The 25,142-nt window shown below is 39.9% G+C and overlaps 1 protein-coding gene across 5 annotated transcripts in view; it reads left to right on the forward strand.

Moving 5' to 3' along the window:
- Positions 1-3,451: 3,451 nt before the first annotated feature.
- The window catches only part of HDAC9 (histone deacetylase 9), a 477,431-nt gene continuing 455,740 nt past the window's right edge, over positions 3,452-25,142 (forward strand). For all 5 annotated transcript variants that reach the window (XM_035562425.2, XM_035562412.2, XM_035562426.2 and 2 more), the window contains exon 1: positions 3,452-3,707. The gene's annotated coding sequence lies outside the window, so the exon portion shown is untranslated. The remainder of the gene's footprint in view (positions 3,708-25,142) is intronic.

Raw genomic sequence — 25,142 nt, forward strand, 5'->3', positions numbered from 1 at the left:
GAGAAGAAAGAAAATCTTGACATTTTAGAAAATTAATGTAAACTTTTCTAGTAAAATACAAATAATTGCAAAAGTAGATACTCTTGTAAGCATTAGTGTATATATATATATATATAAAGCATATAGAGAGAATTGCACAGTGATGGTTAGAAGGGACCACATACTTTAGGCACATGGTGCATGGATGTTCTTTACGAAATGTGAGGCATCAGTTGATTTCTTTTTTTTAGGAACCGAAATCCCTTTGGAAAAAAAAAAAAAAAAAGGACCCAAAGCATCTGACTGATACAGCTGAAAACAGGCCAGATGAGAGGCAGCTGTGCTATTGATTTCTACAGAGGAGAGCAGTATGACTTGAACTTCTCAGGACTCAGAAGACAAAAAGCAGAGAGCCATGAGTTCCATTTAAAACTGGAAAGGAACTTAAAGCCTGAACATCAGCTAAGTCTGAGGTACTTACTCCTCTTACTCAGAAAGCAGGTGGTTGCTTCTTTGAACTTGAAAATGAATTTAAGTCATCTCTCTAAAGTACGTCTTGACTGTCTGCTCTGGATGAGACTAGCAACATAGGTGTGTTGCAAGACTGCACCAGGGGAAAAACAACTGAAAATTGTTGACTGCCAGAGATAACGAAAATGATCTGCTGTCTGACAGTTGAGTAACAGAAATACATGAAAAAGGACTAATTATTTCGGCAAAGAGCTGGCATACAACATCAGATAAATGAGTCAGACTAGCTTGTCATCTCTCTCCTGGTTTTAAGTACTGCTTCATGAGTGTTGTACCTCAGTGGCTTTTTAATACCTAAGGTAGTTTCCAGTGTAGTCATGGAACTTCAGAAAGCTATTTTTTCCATAGTACTAACGACACTAAAAAATCAATGCGAGAAATGGTTTACTGAATGTTACAGAATTTTGTATACATTAGCTTTTCCGTTGTTTTCAATATTTTCAATGTTTCTAATTGACTGAAAAAAATGTTTATGTTTTTTCTCCTCATAGGCCTTTCAAACTTTTCAGGTGAGGAAGTAGTTGGATGGAACATAAAATTGAATGTAAAATGAAGCGTGACGTTTTTATTATGGATTTTCTTTCACTGTCTCATATAAAAGTATTCTGATCTCATGAAGAACCATGAGGAAGACAATTTTCTCTTTCTGTGTGGTTTCCAAAACCTTTGTGGCTCTCTCAAAAATGACCTTACTCATCTTCTGTGTGAAAAATATACAAGCTTTTACTATCCCAAATCCCAGTTACTGTAAATTAAGGTGTACGTGATGGTCATCAAGGCTCTAATGGTCGGCAGACACCAGTTCACAATCCAGCAGGGATGAAGCTACAAGAATGATGTAAGTCTCATTTTAGGGATGAAAATGTTTTAAGGAATTCAGTACCTCACCTTGGGTTTTATAAATTAAACTTACAAATTATAATGCAGGCTTGCCACATCCTTTTCTCACCCCCTTGACTTCCAGTAAATGTTTGCAGTAACTCAGAAAGACAGTGATAAAATGGGGAACACTACATATGAAAAAACAGTTACACATATCCACTCCAGCAAATCAGTCAAACCCATAAATCATTTTTGGTCAGTAGGATTAAGAGTTGATAATGGAGGAATGGCATAGGAATACTGGATCTAGCAAAAGCAAAATAAAGGCTGCCTGAATATTACCATGCAACACTTCATTATATTACTTAGTATTGAGTGGAACTGAGTAGGGCAAGCACATCAGTCACCAAAACTTGAAGTTGTCTCAGAGAAGCCTGTCATTTCCAGCCTGAGTTCATGTTCATGAGTTTCCAATGAAGCATTAAAATAGTGACTACTCCTCTAGAATATAATTATAATGCCTATGCTTCCTTTGAGTAGAGAGAGGACGAGTACATAATGAAACAAACGTATGTATCAGGTTGAAGAGCATCCATTTGTCAGAGAGACAGTGTGGTGTGATTTCATCAGCCAGTTTGGACCCAGACCTGTCATGTGGTGCTCCATGACTCAATATCTAGCAATAACTTTAAAACTGATCCCCAAGCTAAAATGCAAATCAAAGCAAAATAGCGAGATTCTTCTCCAAGCTGAAACACACACAGTCACAGATTTATTTCTAATTTTGAGAACTGAGACTTATTTTTAGGGTCACAAAAGACACTGTGGTCCACATTGGAGTTTTCACCTGTTGTGTCCCTTGAGCGATTGATGACATTCAGGCCCAAATTCCAAATCCCCTTCTTTAGCCACCAGCTTTACCTTTTAGTCTTAGCTAGTTCTTCACCACTCTTGGAAACAACAGTTTAAAGCATTTGTTTCAGAAAACCTAACATCTGACATTGTACCTAACATTGCACTATATTGGAAAGAATATGTAGTCAGTCTTAAAAAATTGAAAACATTATGTAAAACACTGTGAAATTTCTATTGTAGCAAGTGGAAATATATAAATACATATACAAATTCCAAAGCCTCTAGGCAGAAGATAGCTAACAAATTTTTGGTTTGCTTAGGTTTCCAAGAACTAAACTGTGTTGAAGCTAACTTTTTCCTGGAGGGGGACAAATAAATGGAGACGCTCCTATCTCTCACCAAGATACATCCATCCGTAAATGTAGATTACAAATAAATGTAGGTAATACACAATAGACTAAAGCGCTTCAAATGCCATATGAAATGGTATTAGAAAAAGGGAATTCTGGAGATTGTCAGTCATTACCAAAGAGATCTAATGTGGGCTCAGAAAGATGAGGATCCTCATCATGAGCAGAAGACATCAAGAAACATCAAGACCGGTAAAAAGACCTAAAAGCAAGAGGTCAAACACAACACAGCCGAGCCGCACTGCAGAAATGTGCAACACTGTCAGTTTCTGACCGCCCGAGGGGCCGAAACCCACCACGCCAGGCCCGCAGGTGCCAACTTTCTCCACATGGCAAATGTCGCCGTGGAGCCCGCGGACGATGCCAGCCCAGAGCCACGCCACCACGCCTCATCCCCCTTCCCTGCACACCTCTGCCGTGCCTGACAGGAGGGTCGAGACCACAGGGCGAGGCGCAGGTGCAGTTTCGGGCAGGAAGGGCAGGCTGCCGAGAGGCATGAGATACCGAGAGACCTCTCCAGAGCCGGTCACTGCCTCATGGGGAGGACACAGGAGCCCCGGGGTGCAGGGGGGAGCAGGGCCCAGGAGGAGCCCGGCCGCCTCCTCCTCCTCCTCCTCCGCCGCAGCGGGGCCGGACCCCGCCCGCCCCGTGCAGCCGCCCCACAGCGCGCCTCCCCCGGCTTGGTGCCCGGGCGCCTCCCGGTGCCCCCGGAGCCGAGGCGCTGCCCCCACCGCCGGCTCCCCGCGGCGTTAGCCCAGCCCGGCCCGCCTGCCCCCCCAGCGGCGGCGCTGGGGATCGCGGCGCATCCCGGCGGGCTCCCCCCTCCGGCTGCCGGGCGGCTATTTTTAGCCGATCCTCCCCGTGTCGCCACGGGCTGCCATCGCAGCGCGCAGCCCCTCGCCAGCTGCCGCCGCCGCCGCCGCCCCGCCTGCCTGCCTGCCTGCCTGCCTGCTTGCCTGCCCCGGCACGGCACGGCGATGTCCCCCTGACCCCGCCGCCACCGCCAACTTTTCCTCGCCGCCCCTTCCCCACTGGAAGATGGCAGCAGGGGGAAGCACTGGAAGTTGCAGCCCGCGAGCGAAGAGATAAGGAAGGAGGCGGCGCGGGAAGGTGAGTGGCACCGGGATCCCCCGGCCGGCGCCCCCCGGCTTTGCCCGCGGCGCTTCGGGCAGCTTTGGGGAAGTTGCGAGCTTCCCCGTGCCCGGGCTGCCTTCCTCCGGCGGGGCCGCGGCCGGGGCCGGGGCCGGTCTCCTCGGGCAGCCCCGGCCGTGAGGGGCCGGAGCCGGGCGGGGAGCGGGGCGGCCCCGGCTCCCCTCAGCCCCTCGGTGCCCCCCGGAGCTGCCGGGGGTGGGTGGTCGGGGGGCGGTCGGGGGGTCCGTGGCTCGCCTGAGGTGGCTGGGTTTAGTCAGCGGTGGAACACAGCGTCAGTTAATCGCTTGTGCTTATCGGCACTGTAGGGAAATAGAAAATACGCTACTTGTACCACACAGAACGTGTTCGGCTTTGAGAGACTCACCCCGAGCCCGCTGCAGTTTGCAGTTCGAAGTGCTCTGAAGAGGTCTAAGAACATCCTTAAGCTGCACGGGGGTGAAATAGGGAAGAAGTGTTTAAGACAAGCCTGATGCGGAGCATGAAGTGCTGAGGCGAATCGTGGAGACCTTTTGACACGTGAAAATGCATGAATGTGCTTTTCTAACCCCAAAGCTGTTGAGAATCTTTGTCATAAACAGCATGGAATAAGCACGGGCATAGAAAACAGGGAATTTAAAGCATATTTGTCTTTCCACATTGTCAGCTCTAGTTCCGTGACATTTCATCTCTGTGACAGAAGAATAGTTTTGTGACAGTTATTCAGGGTATAATTTGCAGGCGTACAAAGGCCTGTGCGCTTTGCCGAGAACTCCATGAACAAAAAAGGAAGGTATTTCAACATTAAGGTTTTTCAGACGCCCTCTCCTGATTCCCTCTGCCGTCTCCCCTCCCTCATCTCCCTCTTCCCCCCTCACCGTTCCCCAACAGCTTCCCTAGATCTTTCGATACTCAAAGTTATTTTTTTATTTATTGTTTCTAAATTCTTCTCTTGTGTCCAATGCATTCCTGGATCGGTGGCCTCAGCCCACGTTTGTTTTGTACCCAGAACGCCCACTTTGTTCAGAGAGAAATGCGGGCTTGTTCTCTGTCATAGGACCAGAGCGCCCTTGGAAGGCAGTTCTATCCCCTCATACTACTCCAGTTGCATCATTATATGTATAACATATATAAGTCTCAACTATATATAGCTTTCCACAGTCAATGATACAATTATGCACTATTTTGACACCTCTTTTTCATTATGCTGGCAGAGATCTGACCCAAAATGTTAGGAAAAAAACATGTCATGGCCCCAGAGGAAAGCTAGTCAGTCATATTTACCTAGTGCTGGTGCCAGCTTCTTCATATAAATATTGCAATAGCTCTGCTTTGTATGAAATTGGCATTGTCAGCTGGGAATTCCTAAAAGAGGAAACCATGCCATTATACTTCATGGTGACCAAGTTCATGCAAATGCAGCACCATAGTTAGTTAAGCCTACCCAAAACACCGCTCTCAGTGTCAGGTTGCTTTTCATTTTGGTATCAAAGTCTGTGTTTAATACACACAAATATTTTCAACCTGACATAAAAATGCCACTTTTCAAAGCAGTGCTGTTTGGTTTTCCATTAACCTTTTTTTTCCACAAATGAAGAACAGTCTGTGTGCTGAAACTGGAGTAGTAGTTTGTAAGCTGTTGTGTGTCTTCTGCTTGGCGCTCTCTTCCTGTGTTGAGAGCAGTTCAAATACAAAAGTGAAATAGTGTCCTGACTACGAAAGTCCCAATACATGCTTAATTTTGTGCAGCCATTCTTCTTCGAAAAAACAAACAAACAAAACAAGAAAATAATAATACTATAATAGAATGGTATATTTTCTATTATGAAAAAATCTAACATTAAAAAGAGATTATGTTATAAAACCTATCTACTTTCTAGAAGATATTTAAAGCAGAAAGTAATTTTCAGTTGTTTGTCTCACTACCCTAGATATTCCCATGGAAGTTGCTGTTAAAATATAATGTGGACACTGAAAATATTGATCAAATTCAGATTTTTCCATCATGAAAATGATATGAATCCTGGTATGAATTACCATGAATATTGAGAGTGACTAAATGTAGTTTCTTCATATTTGCCTAAAGCTTAGTAGGAGAGACATAGTTTTGAAAATAAGCAAATCTTGTTGTATGTGAACTATTACAACTGATGAGAAATGACAAAAAAGTTGGGATGTGGCCGAGTGATCTCCAAAACGGTAAGTTAAGCACGTATTGACCAGACAGCCTAGCAGACTACCATTGTTTTATATTCCTCAACATTCAAACTAGCTAATTTGAAGGTATCTTGGGTATGCGTATGCAGGCTGCAATACAAAGTACGTCTGGTTTACAGTCATGGCTGAATCATGAAGCTGAGTGAGCTTACTGTTTCTCAGGAGTGAGGGTTTTTTCCCTTTTAGAGAAGAGGTTTGGGCCGGATTTGCTGAGAATTATATGCTATTCCCTATATGCATACGGTGTACGTGAATTTCAATAGAAATTCAAGTTAAAAGAATCGGTATGTATCAGAGTTTTCCAGTCTCTCCAAGTCTGTACAAGAAAATATTCTGTCTGTTGCTGCATTTTAGTAGGAAGGCGCGTGTTACATTCAATGAGTTATATTAAAAATAAAAAAGATAACTCACACTTAGAGACAGAACATTGGACTATTCCATGATAAAATATATTGTCATGCTTTGAAGTTTCAGTAATGATTTCTGAAGGAGTAAGCATTTTCTCGGAGAAGGTTGCATTACTGAATCACTTAAGGTTAGACTGTTTACTGGAATTGATATGTAAGTAAGGCATTTTTAGAGCTAACATCTATTGATGAAATCACCTTTCATTTATTCCATTTGGTTTTGAGTTTGTGGATTAGTATAATCATATGTGATGGAAAAATTTGTCTCTTGATTGTGGTAACTTACCTGGAATGAATGCATTATATTGTGAACTTTGGCCCATGCTGGCTAGGACTGTTATAGTGTTGACTTTATTATAGCAACATTTATAATATTATGAAGTAAATACATGTTACTCTGTATCTTCCTCTTCAAACAACTTAAAAGTTGAAATGAGGTAGTGCTTAACTTCTGTACAAAAATACTATTTTAATACCTTGAGTCCATCTTAAAATCCTTTCCACTCTAAGGTATGATCTAACTTCCCTGGGAGCACATATCCAAACTTTTCCATTTTTATATAACATAGTTACGTAACTTTTTGCCGGAGAAGTTTGTCAATGCAAAATGTCCATGTGAGTTCAGAAACTATTTAGAAAAAATCATAGAAGAAAAACATAGCAGGGGTTAGAAAGCATAGCAGTAACGGTTCTGGACCAGAATGTCCCTAACCTGCAGATATTGTGAAGACTTCAGTGTATTCCAGGAAGGTACCACTGCTTCCTCGCTCATCTGCTGTTGGGCATCTGGGGACAAGGCATGGGGCTGAACAGATCTGTGGCTTGATGAGCTCGGTTTTACTGTTCATGCATTCTTACACAGTCAAGATTGACAAGATGAAATTATGTGACTCAGAAATCTCTTTATGAGGAAAAGAAACTGAAAAGTTTTGTTACACAGCCTTCAAGCTCAGAAGTTTACTTGTCTGTGGCATTAATTCAATGTGTTACGTAGTTTGTGAACCGGGCAGATAGTAGGAAGCAAATATTTATTCTTATTTTCCAGTAATTTCTTTGTGGTGGTGTTTTGCAATATAAATATTAATGTTTATCTCCTGCAAATCGTGATGCATTGTTGAAGTTTCTTTATAATGTGTAATAACTATAAAAATAGTTCAGTTTCACAGTTATTGCATAGCTGTAAACTATTTTTGTTCAAGGAAATGAGAGTCTTCAGCAAAGGTAACTCAGAAGTGCCTATACGAAGATGACTGTTTATAGTACTTTTTCTGTGTGCCCCCAGTTCTTCAGTCTTTGAGTGGAAGATGCTGGATTCTGTATGTCACCGTTTGATTTCTTCTCTGAAGCACTTGGTCTTTGTTTTAAGTTTGTTTCTGTTCAAGATATGGAGCGCTCTTCCTCTAGAATGGATGACTTGGGGGCTTTGCTCAGAATTGAGTCCCCTGTCTAGCTCAGGCTGAGCAATCATGAGCCTCTGTAGTCACGCTGCATGAGTCCAGCTTTTGTTTCTGTGCTGTTTTAACCTGGAAAGCCTTATCAAGAGTGTCTTGAAAAGGCTGCGCAGATCCATCAGAGAAACTGGCAATCCTGAAGACTAAGTCAGAGTCTTGTGAGCATCCAAGGTATGAGAAAACTTGAGCTGTAACTTATTCATGAAGTAGGTGGTGTGCTGCACAGTGTCTGAGGTGCCTTAACCGTTTGATAAGGGTCTTCCATTTGCAGCTCTGCACTCTGCCTGTCATTTGGAGCTCTCTAAGTTTTCGCAGAAGCTGCTGCAGCAGTGGTTTTCCCCATTCTTTTTGTGCTGTTCTTACACTGCCGTTCTCATGGCCTTGCACCTGCAGACCCTGACGCTACTGTTGTCAGCTTTCCCCTGAAAGTGACTCCTGCTGGTGTGAGACCAACCCCTTTTCACCATCGCTTTCTTGCACCTTGTTTTCCAGCTTTTAGTTTACATTAGGAGAAAGTCACCTGAGTGTCTGGTAAGTGTTACACAGTAATATATGCAAAGCTTAACAGCCAGGTAGGTTGCTATGATGAGGCCATGATCAAAGACTGCTCCAATCAGTGCTAACAGCATTATGTGTGGGTACAGGCAGTAGGGAATTTGAACAGATCAGGAGGAAATTTGTATAGTTTCATGGGAAATTGAAAAGATCATGAGGAAATCTATGCAGTTAACATGAGTTCAAAAGCTATTTAGAAAAATTCATAGAAGAAAAACAGCAGGGGTTAGAAAGCATAGCAATACCAGTTCTGGATCACAGTGTCCCTAACCTGCAAATATTCTGAAGACTTATGATTGTTGTCTCATGTTCTTCTGTCATGAATGCCTGTGAAGAGCGTGGCTCCATGTTCTCGGTAACCTCGCAGGCACTGGCAGGCTGCTTGTAGGTCATCCCAAAGCCATCTCTTCCCCAGGCTGAACAAACCCAGTTCCCTCAGCAGCTCCTCACAGGGTAGCTTATCCAGCCCCTGACTGTTGTGGTGGCTTTTGCTGGACTCAAGCATCTGTCTTTTACTGGGAGCACCAAAACTGGGGGCAGTATTCCAGATGAGGTGTAGTGCTTGAGTAAAGGGGACTCCTAAAACTCCATGGTGGTAAATGTACCAATTGCTAAATAGCACAAGGTCTTGAAAATGTACAAATAAGGCACCGAGCAGAACTCTGCTGTCTTGAGACCATACAATTAATACAAGCTATTACATGCTTTGAAGAAATTATTACACCTTACATAGTAGAAACACAGTTTATTTGACAGTTCTTGTCAGAAAAGTTCCTGAATCATGTTATTTTAGTAATGTGACATTGGAATTTTACTCTAACATACCTTGCATGTATTAAAATATTTTTTTTATAGCCACATATGAAGAAAATGACATCAACAGCCTATATCTAGGGTTTCAATTATACAAAACTCTAATTACTTGAGTTTTTGACCTTTATCATTAAGTCTCTAGTGTGCCTAAATATTGAGCTGAAACCTTGCTTTAACAAGAGGTGGGTGAACTGCTGGCATGAAAGTAAGTTTTCTAAGGCAAAACTTTGAAACACTAAATTCCAAATGGAAATTAAGCAGCATGCACATAATAACTATATTTTTTGTTTAAAGTGTACAACTTACTGGCATTTTGCCTGATTTATAGCTATTTAGTTGTTCATAGCTTAAAAATAGAGGATACATACTGCTGACAATATACAATAGGTACAGGTACAACTTTAACCTTTCATGTTTCCTCTTTTGATAGACAGTATAATCAATATTGATTAATAACCTATTGATTAATAAGCTTTAATAACCTAAGCTGTTTTATTTAGGATATAAATACGTACTGTCTATAATCTCATGAAAATGTATTATAAATGGGAAGTTCAGCAAGATGAGATGAAATGATATTCAACAGCTAAAACTGCATGTATGTTTAAGTTGTTTAGTTTTTACACGTACTGATGGTTGCAAACATAACTGAAGACAAGATAGGAAAGCTGCTGCAGTCGTGATCAGGGGAAGACAAGTGTCCACGCCAGGAGCTGCAGCTTGCTTCCCAGTGTTCGGACACATGGAATCTAGGGTTTTGGTCTCTTAAGGAGTAGGAACTGGTATTAGAATAGTGAGTTTTATCATATTCAGCAGAAAATAATAGAATGGGCAGGAAAGAATTTCTTGATTTTTCAAAGTTCAGCTGGTGTAATCTTCCCAAGTCCCCTGTAAATTGTTTTAAGACAGAACATACCATCTGGGAATAAGTGTATCACTGCAAACTCTAAACAGCAAAAACACGAGCATTAAATAATTCAGCAACCTATCTGAGATAATAAAATAATTCCTTACTCTTTACAGCAAGTATCTGAATATCACAAAATAATCTTTACAGGACCTTTGTGAGGAATGGTAGTTCCATTTTAGAAAGTCCTCTAATGTGGTTTAGGTCTGTTCAGCTGACCTCCGTCATCCTCACCAGGGGTCTAGCTGGAGGTTGCCAGCTAGATTTGGCCTTTGTGTATCTGTTTTTTCTTAGCATAAAAATCTGAGTAGGTAGGGAGCCGAGGGCACCTGGAGTTCAATCTCATCAACAGGAACAGAGTGAAGATGTCGAGTTGGGACCCTGAACCTTTGGGCCGGAGAGCTGACAGTCAGAGGAGTCCAAACAAAGGTCCAAGGCAGAGGAAGGTATTTTCATTTGTAAACGGATACAGCCTGCAGTAGCAGAATGACAGTCTGTTCCTCTCACATGTGCTCGTTTGTTGCTGAAAGGTGGACGATTTGCACATAATACAGAGCACTGTTGAACGTAATGCGATGAAGAAAAGCTGAGTAAAACCCTTTAGAGGTGTTAGTTCTCCTATTTCAGACATAGTAGTTTCTTAATAAGATCTGTGAGTGACGTAAACATCAAAGGGAATATTCAACTGCTCTCAGTAAATCCAGGTTTCTTACACAAAGTCGCTTGGAAGAACATAAAGAGTCTGTATTTATTGTGTGCTATCATATATGCCTTGTCTCCCACTCTGGCTATACTTTTTTTTTTTTTTTTTTTCCATGAAAGAAAGAAGTTAGAGGCCTGGTACAAAAATGCTGTTTTGTTACCTTTTAATCGTTTGGAATGAGACTGCAGAGCTTCCCTTTGATTAGAAAATGAGGTCAGTATTTGCTTTTTTGGTCAAGAAGCTTTCATCAGAAACTACTGAAAAAGCTGAAGGGTTAAAGTGATGAATTGGTGTGTAAGCCTAGGTTTTTACTGTATGTCAGTGAGGTGCTTGTGGCTGGAGCAGTACCAGCCTTTTACTGTGATGAGATTTCTTTTAGCACTTCTTAGAGCTGATAAGCCAGTCTTTTTTTTCCCCATATGCTAATGTATGTCATTGATACTAATTCACATCACTAGGTAAATGCACATTACAAAAGAGGACTGTAGGAAGGGGTGTCTTCTAAACGATTTGCTAAGCAGGACACAGCAGCCTTAGGACTTTGATTGTAAAGGGCAAGGATGAGGGGTTTTGCCATTGACTATAATGAGGTCAGGATGTCACCTTTGCACATGAAATTTTCATCTTTCCTAGAGATATTTGTATGGGGAGAAATAGGTAAGATAACACAGAGAGCTTGCTGAAAGCTCTGTTTGTGGTTCAGACTGACTTAAGATGTGCTGTGGAAGGCTGTAGTACGGTCGTCTCTTTCCCAGCCGCCAGCAGAAATGGCAGGAGCACAAAAGCTGGGATTGAAACTAGTAGCAGTTAAGAGACAATTAGTGCTGATATAGTCGTTAGCTAAATGATTTAATGTTGAAATGATTTAATTTAGACAGACCACCAAAGCAGTGGGCTTGGGGGTTGTACTAGATGGTCTTCAGAGGCCCCTTCCAACCTCAGCCATTCTGCGATCCCGTGAGCTACAAAAACATATAAAAATAATTCATGATGATTGGTCTTTCCTATCTTTTGTCAATTACTACCTTCAAATAATGGTGAAGGATTTTTGTATGCACTCTTAAGACCATTTTCCCTACATCAACGTGTGCATGATTCTGTCTGTTCCATCACTACTTTTCCTTATTGTTGCCTAAACACAAGCTTGTAGCTTCTCCAGTGTGTTCGGATTACATGCAAATGGGGTGTGCTGGTGGTATACATGGGAGACTTTCTTGGGCACCTGACAAATTAAATCCTTTTTTTTCCAGGATGTAAAGTAGCAAAACAACTGCTTCCAGAATTCACTGCAGTTTTTATGCAGTCTGTTTACGTTGCGTATGAGAAACGTGAAAGCGCTGATTGACTTTGTAGTGAAAAATCGGGTTTCACTTCTGACCCTTGTCATTTGCAATGGATCCTCTCCACTTACGTATCCTCAGAACGGCCTTCTGTACTTCTGGAGAGAGTTGCTGGGATTTTTTTTCCCTGTGAAATCTGCGCGCATCATTTCTCATCGCTCCTTTCGTTGTTGTGGAATGTTTGTATCGCTGTCTGTGCTTGGAGAGGGGACAGGAGACACAACTGAGCCTCTTCCTTTTTCAGGTGACGTTTGGACCATAACTTAAGATTTGTGCATAGAAATGTCAGAAAGATCAAAATACATTTATGTATAGATAATGAAGCAATGTAATCAATTTATTGTCATATTAAGAAAAAAAAGTATCCTTTGTAGTGTTTTCAGTGTAAATACTTCAGGAGAGAAGATGGTAAGGCTTATTTTTCATATTTTAAGGCTACAGAAATATAATCAAAAGAGAAGGAAGCTAGATTAAAAAATACTTTAAATTCTCCTTGCTTACTCTGATGGAGGATGATTTTCCTGCATGAAATTGGTTAGCTATGTGACTTGTAAGCTAAAGTATTTCACTTTGGGTCCCTGTTGCTGTCGTATGTATACTGTGATTTTATATTGTTCTTCTTTGTGAAAGAGAGCACTACATAGCTTCCTGCTCTAGATGTGTTAAAATCAAGATAATAAAAGGACCAAAATTTGTCATTTATGGAGTATAGTCATATTCTAAAGTGTAGGGGAACTGCATATACAGATTGCCAAGGCCAGAACTGAAGTCTAATCTATTTAATTTATTTCGTTCATACTTGCTTTTTTTTCCTTTTGTTAAAGTTTTACATCAGGAAGTGATCTGAACGATGCGCTATGCCCATACAAATCAAAGCAAAGGCACTGACTTTTCATCTTGAAAACAGATTTTCTTATGCAAGCAATTATTCTCATGTCTGCAGACTTTTTCCACTAATATTGTTGTTTCAGGTGAGCAAAGGAATAATTAACTATACTGATATTAATGGAGTTGATATTACTGACACACATCAAGGTAAATAAAAGTCAGAATTTGACTTGTATCAGGTTGAAAATGTGTTAGCTAGAGATTCAGGCTAATTATACTAAATTCAATCCAACTCCTTGTAGTCATCCAGACCTCAGAATTCTAACAGTAATTGGATTCTCATACTTTGGGTAATTGTAAAAATCTGAAGCATAATGTAAATTTGGTGGAAATTTTCCTGTAAAATTTATGTTTCTGGAAAATAAGCACTGTTTAAATAAAATTTCCCTTTTTCATCAGAGAGCTTTTGTCAGAAACTAATAATAAAGACGTGGTTAATTGATTAATGTGAATAATCAGTGTGTAACTATAGGTTTTTCACCGGTTTTATTATGTATTACAAAACTTTATTATATAATATAGGAGTACAGAAGCTTCACCTTTTGTTATGAAAAGTACTAATCATAGTGTTTCTGTTGTGAAGTATGATCTACATCTGAATTCTGTAGGTTTACTGTAGGATAGCGTAGTGTTGGCTGTACCATCACTAGAATTATAAACATAGATAAAATTTAAGGCAGTAAGCATTAATGCTACATAACAAATCATACTTGAAACCAGATATGTTTCATTCTGCATCCAGCTTTACAAAATGTATTGCTTACAAACGAAGAGTAATGATGCTAGAAGAAATAAAGGGAAGTTTTAGAGAATGAAAAATATTTTATTTTTATCCTCTGGAATGGATGAGGAAGCTCTTTGTTTTAGTAACTGCAACTTTGTTTAGTGCTGTGGTTCCCATTTCCTGATGGTAATAGATTGGAAAGCTGTCATTTCACTTAACATTGATTGATTTTTTTTTTTTTTTCTTTTGCAATGCATCCCAAAATTAATAGAAGTTTTACTGATTTTACTGCAGGTCTGTAGTAAAGGGAGAAAATAAGTTTTGTTCTAAGATTTGTATGTAAGAATAAAAACAGTAAAATCTTAACTATTTGAATAGAAGTGAATATTTCCTGGAAGAAAACGGAGGCTTTGGAATTGGATATAAAGGCTGTAACAAGCGACTAGATTAATCTAGATCACAGTGGTTGATGATGACTAGAAAATACTCGGAGCCAACGAACATTACTGCCAGGGAGGTATCACCTAGGAAGAATAGGAAGTGAATATGCAATCAAAGAACTCATCTCCATCCTGCCTCCAACCTCACTCTAGAAACTGCAAGAAGAGGTCTGTACAGAACTGTTCTTCACTGCACGGTATTTTGGGTCTGTTCCCGAGTTTCTTTTTTTTTTTTTAATTTCTCACTTGGTCAAGAGTTATATCAAGAGTCATACCAACACCTTATGTACTGCAGGTGGAAAAAGAACCTTTCATAAATATGTAGCAAATCAGCTAAACATTGAATTGGGTCTCAAAGGAAAAAAAAGTCACTGCATTTTTGTCATTGGTAAAATAACCATATTCACATCATATGCTGGAAATACATAAGATGTACAGAATTGAGTACCTTATACCTGGATAGGTAATGGCATCAAATAATAGCAAAGCCTGATTGTTCCTGGAATTTCTGAAGGCCCACTCCGTTTTGGTCCTGAGCTTTTAATTGGAAAGAGTCATCATTCATGTCCCAATGGAAATAAACTCAATTTCGTAATATAATAGAATTTATTTAATATTCAATGCATAATCCCTGAAACAAAAAAGGGATCAACAGAAGAGCCCTCCATTCTGTGTAAGGCTGTGAAATCTGCCATTTTGTTATAGAATGGGACGTATTTTCCCTTTTCTCATATTAACCCAGAAGGCAATTACGGTTTTGAATGCATAAGCACTGGAGACAATTTGAAGTCAGCTACATAACTGAAGTAAAGAAGCTGAAGGACACTTTCGATACTTTTTTAGGTGTGAAGAAACTGTGGCCTTACCTCTAAGAAAAAGTGCTAAGCTCTACTTTCCTCTCTACAATACAGTTAAATGCAGTTAATCTGAATCTGCTGTTGCAGTAGTGGAGGAGGACATTTTCTGTGTGATTCAGGCAAAAAGAATGTTTGTTTCTTTATAATTTTATTCAAATTTCAATAACCCTCTAATTACTTTGTGCAGTAGGCACAAATACTATTTAGATAAGCAGGATGTTGTGACTGTGCCTAAGCACGTAGAGTTTCATCTGTGACTGCTCACGAAGGCTGGGGTTCATCTTCCTGCCCAGAGAAAAGTTTGATGCCACTCCAAAACTCTGAGTCTGAATTTAGTTGTGATGAAGTTGCTCTTGATTATAGGACTAATTTCCCTGTATATACAGCTTTGTCCTCTGGATGCTCAGGCCTGCATTATAAGCTACTGCAGCTCTGTAGGCTCCTCGAGATACCCAAGCATTGTCAGGCATGCAAGGTGCTGACAATATTGCCCAGTGATCCATGAGGCAGGGAAGCACGTTACCCAGATTTGACCACATCCCACTCGTGTAACACATTCAAAAGCAGTTTTGCTTTACAATCTGCTCTCTGTGTCTCTGTTCTGCAGGTCTGTAACTTCCCACGTGATTCTGATTGTTTCCTTTCTCGTGGCCATGAGAGTAGGTTTAAATGACGGCTGGTGTATTTCACACACGGGGGACACAGGTGTCCAGGGCCAGTTGTGGTCTTCAACTTTGCAGACTGTAAAATACATCCTGGATAGAAACTTAGAGATGGGAGAGGAACAGCAGGTTTGAAGCAGTGCTGTAAGGCTGCATCTTTGTTTCACGCCTTTCTAGACTGAGTTGAATGCTAAGTGGGCCCAGACACTCTTGATTCAAGTCTCCCTCCTTCAGACTGGAGTGGACACTTGAAACTCCCAGTAGTTACTCTCTCTATTTATGGCAAAGCTGCTTCGTTTGATGATCTGTCCCAGCCAGACCCAGGCAGGAGGGAGCTGACATAGCAGTGCCTCAAGTGTGACAGCTGTGTTTGGTCTGAAATCAAGCCTGGAGGCCTTGCTGTATAAGAAGTTTTACTGTTTTGCATTTCTGAAGCAGTTTGGTGCCTGCTGAGCTGCAGACAGGCAGTTGCAGCAGAGTGCCGGGAGAACTGGCCTTTCTAGAGCTGCCCTCCAGGCCTCACAGTGGGACTCGGGATGGTGGTGGCAGGGAAGGACCAGCTCTGACTTCTTGGGGTCTCAGCTTCCATGGCATAGCTGCTTGGGCACCTTGTCTGGCAAATACCTAAAACAGCCCCTGAGCTTTAGGCAGAACCGATTGAGCTTTATCCCTGAACTTCCTTTCTGCCCAGCTGACAAAATTAGGAGCTAGAGACACAAACTTAATCTAGTTCTTCCTCAGTACCTCATGGGAAGTCAGTGAGATCCAGGGGACTTGTCTGAGAGGCCTGAGGACCTAGAGCTTGTTTGTAGGCTGGGCCTCTGGTGTGGGTCTGGGAGAATGCCCTGGAGCAGGAGGAGATTATGTCTGGAGATTATGAAGATACCTGATGATGCTGTAGGACACACTGCTGGCAGCCTCTGAACGTTTCATATAGGGCTTCATGGAAGGAGCAGATGTGGTGTGAAACACACGAGGTGGTCAAAATTTCTGGCTATTAAAGATGTTGAACTTTTTAAAATTGCAATTTAGAATGGTCCCTTCTTCTGGATTGCCTGACATTGTTCACGGTCCTGGTGTATGAACATGAAATTTTACCAGTAGCTTCCAAACATGGTTCCCAGATTTCGTTATTGTTATAAATTCTGTGTCTTCCTGACTTGAGCCAAGGTATTTCCTTTAGAAATGAAGTGGCTGCTTCAGATTTTCATACATAACATTTAGTAGAGGCTTGCTGAGGGGAAGGTAAGATATGATGGCTGGGCAACGTGGCAGCAAACCTTTTATTGTATAGTGTTATCCCTTGGAACAGATCGCTTATTTTCTCTGTTTAGAGGGACTGTAACAATTTGTTGTTTCTTCTGTGGCATTGATGGATTCTTCTGTCAGATCCCATTTTAGATCTACATCCTGAAATGTAGACATGAAGACAGGCTATAATGTGAAAAAACACCTTGATTTAGTTTTCTAAATTGATCGGTATGTGAGAACCCAAGCTTGAGTCAGGTTTAGGCTTTTAAATTATTTATTACTCTTTAAAAAAGCACCTATAATCAATGGTTTGTATTAACTGGTTTCACATACTCACCTACAGTTGCTATGAAAAATCCTAGTAAGCAAGCAACCAAATGAAAAAATAAATGGCTCTTTACTCCTTTCTTCCAAGTGAGCTTTTACTTTTTCTGGATTAATGCTTTTTCAAAAAATACAACTTTGTCTTTCAAATTCATCTTTCAAGCTACCTGTTTTGTAAATCTCCTCTTTCTCCCACATAGTTTCTCCTTCTCCATTTCCTGAATGGACTGTAAAAGCATTCATCCGGGGGTCACTTCTCCCTGGAGCAGTTCATACTGTGTTTTGTCTCTGTGTCCCAGTCATAGCCTCTGGTGAATCAGTGTTTGTGGCTTAAATTCTTATAGAGATTTTACTTTTCTCTCCCAAGCGCTTCTATGAGTTTTGAAAAATTTTTGTCTTAGAACTCATTAACGCAACATTTTTTGTAAAAATATTTAAATACCTGCAATTTAAAATATTTCAGCTTTTTCCATTTGCTTTATTTTGCAGGGCTTTAAGCTGAATTTCTTTCTTTTTAAAATTTCATATATTTCTAAAACAAAATTAATGCAGTTGAAAGTATATTAAAGTAGTGAAATATATCTACAACAGGTTTCAGCAAATGCACATTTGCTAAATGAAAATTTGAAGCAGCTATTTATTAAAGCATCTGGTGCAACAATTTTGTGAAAAGACCTCAATACATTGTTACTATACATACATGAAATATTATTAAATATGATATATTTGTACATACATACAATATTATTTTCTTTTTATAAGGTAGATTGCTCTGAATTAAATTCTTTTTATTTTTTCTATGGTCTTTAGTTTGTAGACATTCTCTGTAGAGAAAATAACTCTTGCTAAGGATGGTCAGGTATCATCCAATATTTGTATCAATTTTAAAAAACAACTTATCAGGATTGTATACCACTGATGGTGCAACCTCATTGCATTGTTGTAGAGCTTGATTTCTTGTCTGTCCAATTTATTTTTTGTTTATTTTCACACGTAATGTAAATGCTAACTAAGATAAAGGGAAGATGTCACATACTGCAAATGGAATATAAAATGCAGTGAACAAATTGTAGTCTGCAACCAAACTTCATGTGTAAATCCATACTGTGATTTGATGTTTTCAGAAATACATGTGTTTGTTAAATCTGGTCTTTTACTTTGAAGTTTGTTCCTTTCAAATTCAGATTTCATAATTTAGAAGTTGGTCCCGCAGAACATTATACGCTCAAGTACTTCAAGCGAAACCAAGAACTGACACTTTTCAAAGTGTCTATGACAGATACTAGGCTTCAGTGTGCTGTAGAAGTAGTACTGTAGAGATGCTTTGTTATTTGTGATATTTTCAACTCAACTTGATTATGGTACTATTCTGTGAACAGTTGCCCCTCCTTTTTTTTTTTTTTTCAGATGTAAGGAGGTTGAATAAATTTTCTCTGATTTTTACTATTGTTCTAAGCACCAGCAAGATGTAATTGCATTTAAGTATGTTATCCCTTTAGAGAATAAATCAATTCCTTTGTTGGTATAGTTAGCCAGTCCCTTTCAGGTAATAAACTTGCTGTTCCTTTTATTATATAACACAGTTATGCCAGCAATTGCATTTCTTTTCTTTCTTAGAGGCAGTTAAGGGCAAAACGGGGCTCAAATATTGTTCTGTAATTGAATAAAAGCTTTTTTTTCTGTTTTGGGATTATGCTGTACTCTTTGGGGGGAAGAGGAGGAGAGTTAGGTATACACCTAACGTCATGCTCATATTTAGTTTCATTGATTGTTATTTGGATGACTTGGAACAAAGTTTGTCCTTGTTTGATCAGGGCTTTAAGTCTCATAAAGAATGCACATTGTAAATGTGTTCACAGTTGCATAAATGCAGGTAGCGAGTCCCAAGGGGCAGATAAAGACCACAGCATTGTGAATCGAACAACCTGTAATGAGTACATTGACCCGTTCCAAAAATCAGTCAAGTTTGAATTAATATTAGGCAAACTCCTTTAAAGGACTATAGTAAGTCAACACATCAAGCAGTGTGCATAGTACGGAAGATGTGAGAGACAGGAACACGGAATATAAAAATAGGGAGAGCTTAACTCACTTTGCTCCAAATGATGGGAGCTTGTAAATAATACAATTAACCAGAAATGTTTGAAAAATGGATACAGTGTGTCTGAACATGAGAACCAGAGTACACGTTATTTTGTTTGGAGGTGCTGCACTGTGCTTCTGATACGATGTTAGACTGTCTACTGTTCTGCCACAATCAAAGCAACCTGTATGGGAAATCCAGGGTTCAAGTGAATGATATGACAGCCCTGGGCAGAGCGAATTTGATCGCTGGAAGAAGTGGTGTTGAAAAAGGCCTTGGAATTGTTGGTAACAGTCACTGAGGTGCCAGCTCTTGGAGCCTTTCTGATAGCTCTGACTTCTGGAGCACCTGTTGTGGCCAGCAAAAGGACCTCAAAGATGTCTATAAGCTATTCTTTAGTCATAGTTGTGCAGATACTTCACTGAATATTCCTGATGGCATATTGCAGTCTTCAAATGTATGGTTATAAAAACTACCTCTATTGTTCAGGATCAATAATTCCAGTAAGTGAGCCGTGTCAATTTGTTAACTTTGAGCTTTGCCTCGGAGGTGGAAAATAATGTACGAATGTAGGCAAGTTATAAAGAAAGAGAAGAATCTTTATTACTGTTTCCAATTAAAACTACTTTAACTCAATTAAAAGATGTATATAATTTTCATATAAAGGGCCAGACATGAATTCTTAAGGGCAAGACAGTAATAAAAGTATTAGCAAACTCTTCTTTAAATTCATGAGGCAAAAGTACTGTAAATAAAAAGTAATAATTAACATTGAAATATTAATAATTATGGTAATAATAATTAACATTGAAATATCTCAGTCCTGTCTCTAATGTATAATGATCAGTACCATGAAGTCAATGTGTAAAATACCAAAAACTAAGTCAATATGAGATTTAAATCAGCTTCCTGTGAGTCATTCCTAAGCTTGAGTGGAAGACTCCTTCAGATAGTGAAAAGCAGGGAGCCTTGGTCATCAGAGCTTACAGTCCTTAATAGTTCTGACCTTTATGACCTGTCCTATCTGACCTTTCCTTATCTATGAAATGTTTTTGGTAGTATTTTCAAAAGTACTTGGGGTTTGTGTTTAATTTTCATCACCAAGTTGAGAGGAATGTAAATCATGTCAGCCTGGTTCTGCTCTTGCTGCTGAAAATTGAGGTTAAGTATTTATAAATAGTGTTAAGGAGAAGATTAGGGCTGACATTCAGTTGCTTAAATAAAAATCAGGATCTTCTAAGTGACTTTTTAAGAACAATTGGATGTTGGAAGAGGGCTGTGACTGCAGGGTGTTGTCATGTAAATGATGAGACTAGGAGATAAAGGATAAATGAAGAGGATTGGAGATCAAAAATCTGCAATGCTTTTATGGTGGGTGAAGGGAAGAGGAGACAATGCTGTGGAAGAAGAGATGGTTAAGGAAAACTCCCTAAATGTGAACTTAGATATAGCCAGCGTTCCATTGTGTCTTAATCTCAAGAGAGCTTTCACATAGAAAATGTGAAAAGGCATTAGAAGGGTATTTTTTGTTTGTTTTTTTTGAAAAACAAATAGCTGCTCAATACTTGACAGTGACGTGAGGGCAATGTGTTACTGGTGACTAAAGGCTGCTATTCACTGTAACCTTTAGTTAAAGTAACTACACTTTAGTAAAGTTACTAAGAAAACCTGTATGTAGCTTTCTTTTTTTCCAAGTCTTGAGTCCCTTTTCCACTCCCCAAGTTAGTTAGGTATTGACTTGATGTAGTGATAGGCAAAGAAATGTAGTGTTTCAGATAGTTGGCCCAAACCACAAGGCACTTTCAAAATACAACTGAGAGTAAAATTTAACTCATTCAGTGTATGGAAGGAATTTTTCATGGTAAAAGCCTCTGAACAGGAGGTAGCTGTATTGGTGTAAATGTGACTTGTTCAGTGCTTACTGTATTTAGAGGGATGGAGGAAGGGAGCGGCCTGAAAGCACAGGTAGGGGAATGGGTCCACACAGCATCTAGCTTAACCTGGGAAGCAAAAACATAAATGCTGCTTTTCTTGGACCAGATTATCCCGGAATTGTGTGCAAACCAGAAGGAGAATAAATTCTCTTTTTGGTGGCTCTCAACATGTTTCTCTAGATGGAAGATAGATGTCTCTCAGACACGTGTGCTGAAGGTTGGTTTCCTTTGTGTCACTTATCTGTGCATGCCTCTATTTCTCGGCCTACCTACACAGACATGGTTCTTTCACCTGACTGCAGAGGAGGTGGAAGTGAGGTGGCCAGCCCCCGTCACGATATGGGCTGGGCACCGAAATACCGATGCATCTAACAAGCATGAGGCCTAGGTATTCTGGGAGTGGGGGGCAGGCAGCAGGCAACATTGCTTCCTCTGGGTCCCACCCGGAGGAACTTCGCTATGAGATGCGAGTGATTTGGAGGGGGCACGCAGCTAGCTCGCAAGGTCTCTGTTGCCTGCCAGCAAACTCTACTGTTCTGTTTTCTTTCATAGCTGGAGGATTCTGCTTATGGGCATGATCAGACTTCTTAAAAAAAATACTAGAAGAGTTGTTTTTCTGTTCTTTTCTTCTGCTCCCAACATTTTTAACAGTGGTCTCAAATAGTCTCCGTGAAACCTTGTCTAGATATGAATAAGGTATGGTGCTCATTAATTTCAAGTAAGACCAAAAATAAGGGTGGTATACTTTAATCTGTGAAATACTAAGATCTGTTTGCTGGTTATTTTTTATATCTTAATTGCTTCTCTCTTAAATGCTACATAGTATTTTTTTTCCTTGTACAATCAATAATAGATAATAATAATAATAGATAGAGATTGCAGATCAGTTCTGATGTAGTGTGTGGACTGGATTTCCAAGGCAGGGGAAACTGTCCACTCCCAGCAATGAGTTCTCTGGAATTGCATATTCTTATTTTGCAAGCCAAGCCCTTAAAACAATTATTATTCTTGCTATTTTGTGAAATGCACCTAAAAGTGTGTATAGACGCAGCTTTTTGATTTCATTGCTGATACCTGCGCACTCTGACTGTGTGAAAACAGTGAAGAAAAATGACAATATGAAAGATGCAGACCAGTGCAAACGCTCATTGGAGAGTGCATAACTGCTGCGTAGAATTGCTATCATAGCTCCTTCTGCTTTTGTATATGCACCAAAAGTAGGCTCTTGTCCTGGTAAGTGGTAGGGAGGAGACAAGGAAAGGAAGGAGACGGTCTGTGCTGTTGAAAGATAGCTTTTTCTGATTTTTCTTTTACCAGGAGGTGAATGGACATTTCTAATGCTTTTTCCATCAAAGTGATTAAAAGTAACAAGCCTTTTGTGCTGCTTAGTTTGTATCAGTGTATATTGCTAGGGTCCAAGCCTTGCACTCTGGAAATCTACAGTAGGATGCAGGCAGCTGTGCATCTGTTAATGCCCATTAAACACAACTGTTGGGGTGAGGATGAGAAGCACCTTGCATACAAAATGTTTGAGGATGGAGAACATGATGAGAATCTTTGTAAAGATCTACCTGAAAAAGTGTGTTACTTTTCTCTCTTCAGAATACAGAGGGGATGTATTCAAGGCCGATAGCTTGAAGTAAGATAAGATGTGAAACACGTTCTGAACAGTGCGGTTCCTTGACAGAGGGAGCTGTCCAGAGATAATGACAACAGCCAAATTATTTCAAAAGCATATATTACAATAGAATCAAAATGAAAGGGTTTATTTCTTACTCTAATATCCTAAACATTAATAGTGGAAATAACATTTCCATCAGTGAAATAAGATCTACGATTCTATGTTGTGTTTATTATGGGACTGACATCTCATTTTGAAAGAGCAGAGTTTCAGCTTTCAATGCCTCTCTCTCTAACTGAGGTTTGGCTGTGGCAGGGAAACAGTAATAGTGCATATTTTTCATCAGAACAGCCGCTGTAGTTTGTAATGCATTTTCTTTGGCAAGTGCCCACCGTTAGTTATGACTTCCATGCCTAAACATAGGTCACTGAAGTCCCTCCTTCCTGAGGAAGAGGTGTCTTTCTCACTCATAGTAGTAGCAGATATTTCTGACTTGGAAAAGTTACTGTACCATGGGAGGAAAGCCTATAATTTTGTTTCTGACCCTCTTACTTAATTCTCTTGCTATATGGAGTGTATCATGAACAAGCATTTTTGGTGAGTTATCAGCATGTTACTTTTCCCTGCCACAGTTAGTCACAAGACTAGAAAAAGAGCAAAGCCAATGTTCTTCTTCCTGAGTCTTGGCACGTTGGCTTTTTGGCCTGCATGTGAAGATCTTTTATTTTTGTCAAAGTAAGGAGAAAAAAAGCATGAAACCTTGAGAGAGGCAGTAGACACCGGTAAAGTGTCTTCTTTATTGTCCCAAACTGGAACTATGCCAATAAATATTTGTTGCAAAATTAAATGAGTAGCACATTGCATCATTGCTATAGACTTCAGAAGGATCAGATTTTTATTATTGCATTAATATATATTTTCCACTTCCCCTGAAAATGCTTTCCCCCAGCTGAAATGGAGATGTTTGCTGTCTTTCTCTACTTAACCATCGAAAAGCTATGTGAAACTGGGGCTTCTTTGACTTGCCTACCGCACGAGTTGCCTCGCACCTCTTTTCTTTCCCTTGTTTTCCCCTCAGCAGATGCTGTCATACTTCCATTTATTGCTGAATGAAAATTCTGCATTTTTTGAACACCATTATACTTTCACTTACAGCCTCTTTTCCTTGTCCTTTTATCATAATCGACTGCTTTAGCTGAAGGCGAATTTTGGGATAAAACTCAGAACTGCCATTCAAGATCAAACATTGTCTTCAGGCAGCCCAGCAAATTCTTATAACCTCTTGCATGTCTTCTTCTGTTTCCTGCTGATTTCTCAGCTTTGGGATTGTTTTTTATTCTTGGGTGTCTGCAGGTCTTTCTACCTGCCTTTGAGAAATAAGGTTTCTTCCTACTTATACCAAAAAGAAGAAGAAGAGGGAGGGGAGGGAGGGGGAGAGAGGCGGAGGGAGACGAAGACACATAGAGAAGAATGGGGAGAGAGACAGAGAGAAGAGAGACAGACGGGGAGAAGGGAGAAAGAAGTGATGTTGATGATGGAGTTTGCCAGCCTTAGAAGGTTTTGTCAGTGACCTCTTCTATCTTCTGGGGATTTGAGGAGAAGCAGGAAAGAGGAGGAGAAAAGCCCAACAGACACAACTTTGTTAGGCGATCAAACTGTTGGAACAGTGTTAATGTGCTAATAAAATGCACTTGTAGCTGCAGCATCAGCAGGCCTGCTTAGTCCTGAAAAGCCTGTGTGCAGTTGACTTCTGTCAGCATAGGGTCAATTCTGTGCTTACTCTTTTATTTTTTTATGGATTTTTTTTGTGATAGTGCTAGGAGTACTGTAAATCACCGAGGCTTCTCTTGATTTCACACTAGTAGCTGCTTCATCAGTGTTAAACCTCACAGCATCTATAAACTTTAATTTTTTAGCAGAAGCATCAACTGATCTTTCTTTTAGACTACTCAAATTAGAAACATACTAAATGTGAACTGAACGTACTTGTCCAAGATAGTGTCAATTCCATGAAAACAGTTCTTCATTTTACCGGGAAGCCAGCTTGGTGACTTGCACTGAAATAGCTGAATACTCAAATAAATGTCTTTCTGCGAGCAAATAGAAGGTTACTATTTTATTTTATTTTATTTTATTTTATTTTAGTCACTTAACTAGGTCATATATTTTCTTAATTTTTACAGTTAATTTATTAATCAGAAACATCTTTAGTCACAAATCCTGCATGGCGCATCGTGGTT

The sequence above is a fragment of the Cygnus atratus genome, chromosome 2, assembly GCF_013377495.2.
Source record: "Cygnus atratus isolate AKBS03 ecotype Queensland, Australia chromosome 2, CAtr_DNAZoo_HiC_assembly, whole genome shotgun sequence".
Classification (NCBI taxonomy): domain Eukaryota; kingdom Metazoa; phylum Chordata; class Aves; order Anseriformes; family Anatidae; genus Cygnus; species Cygnus atratus.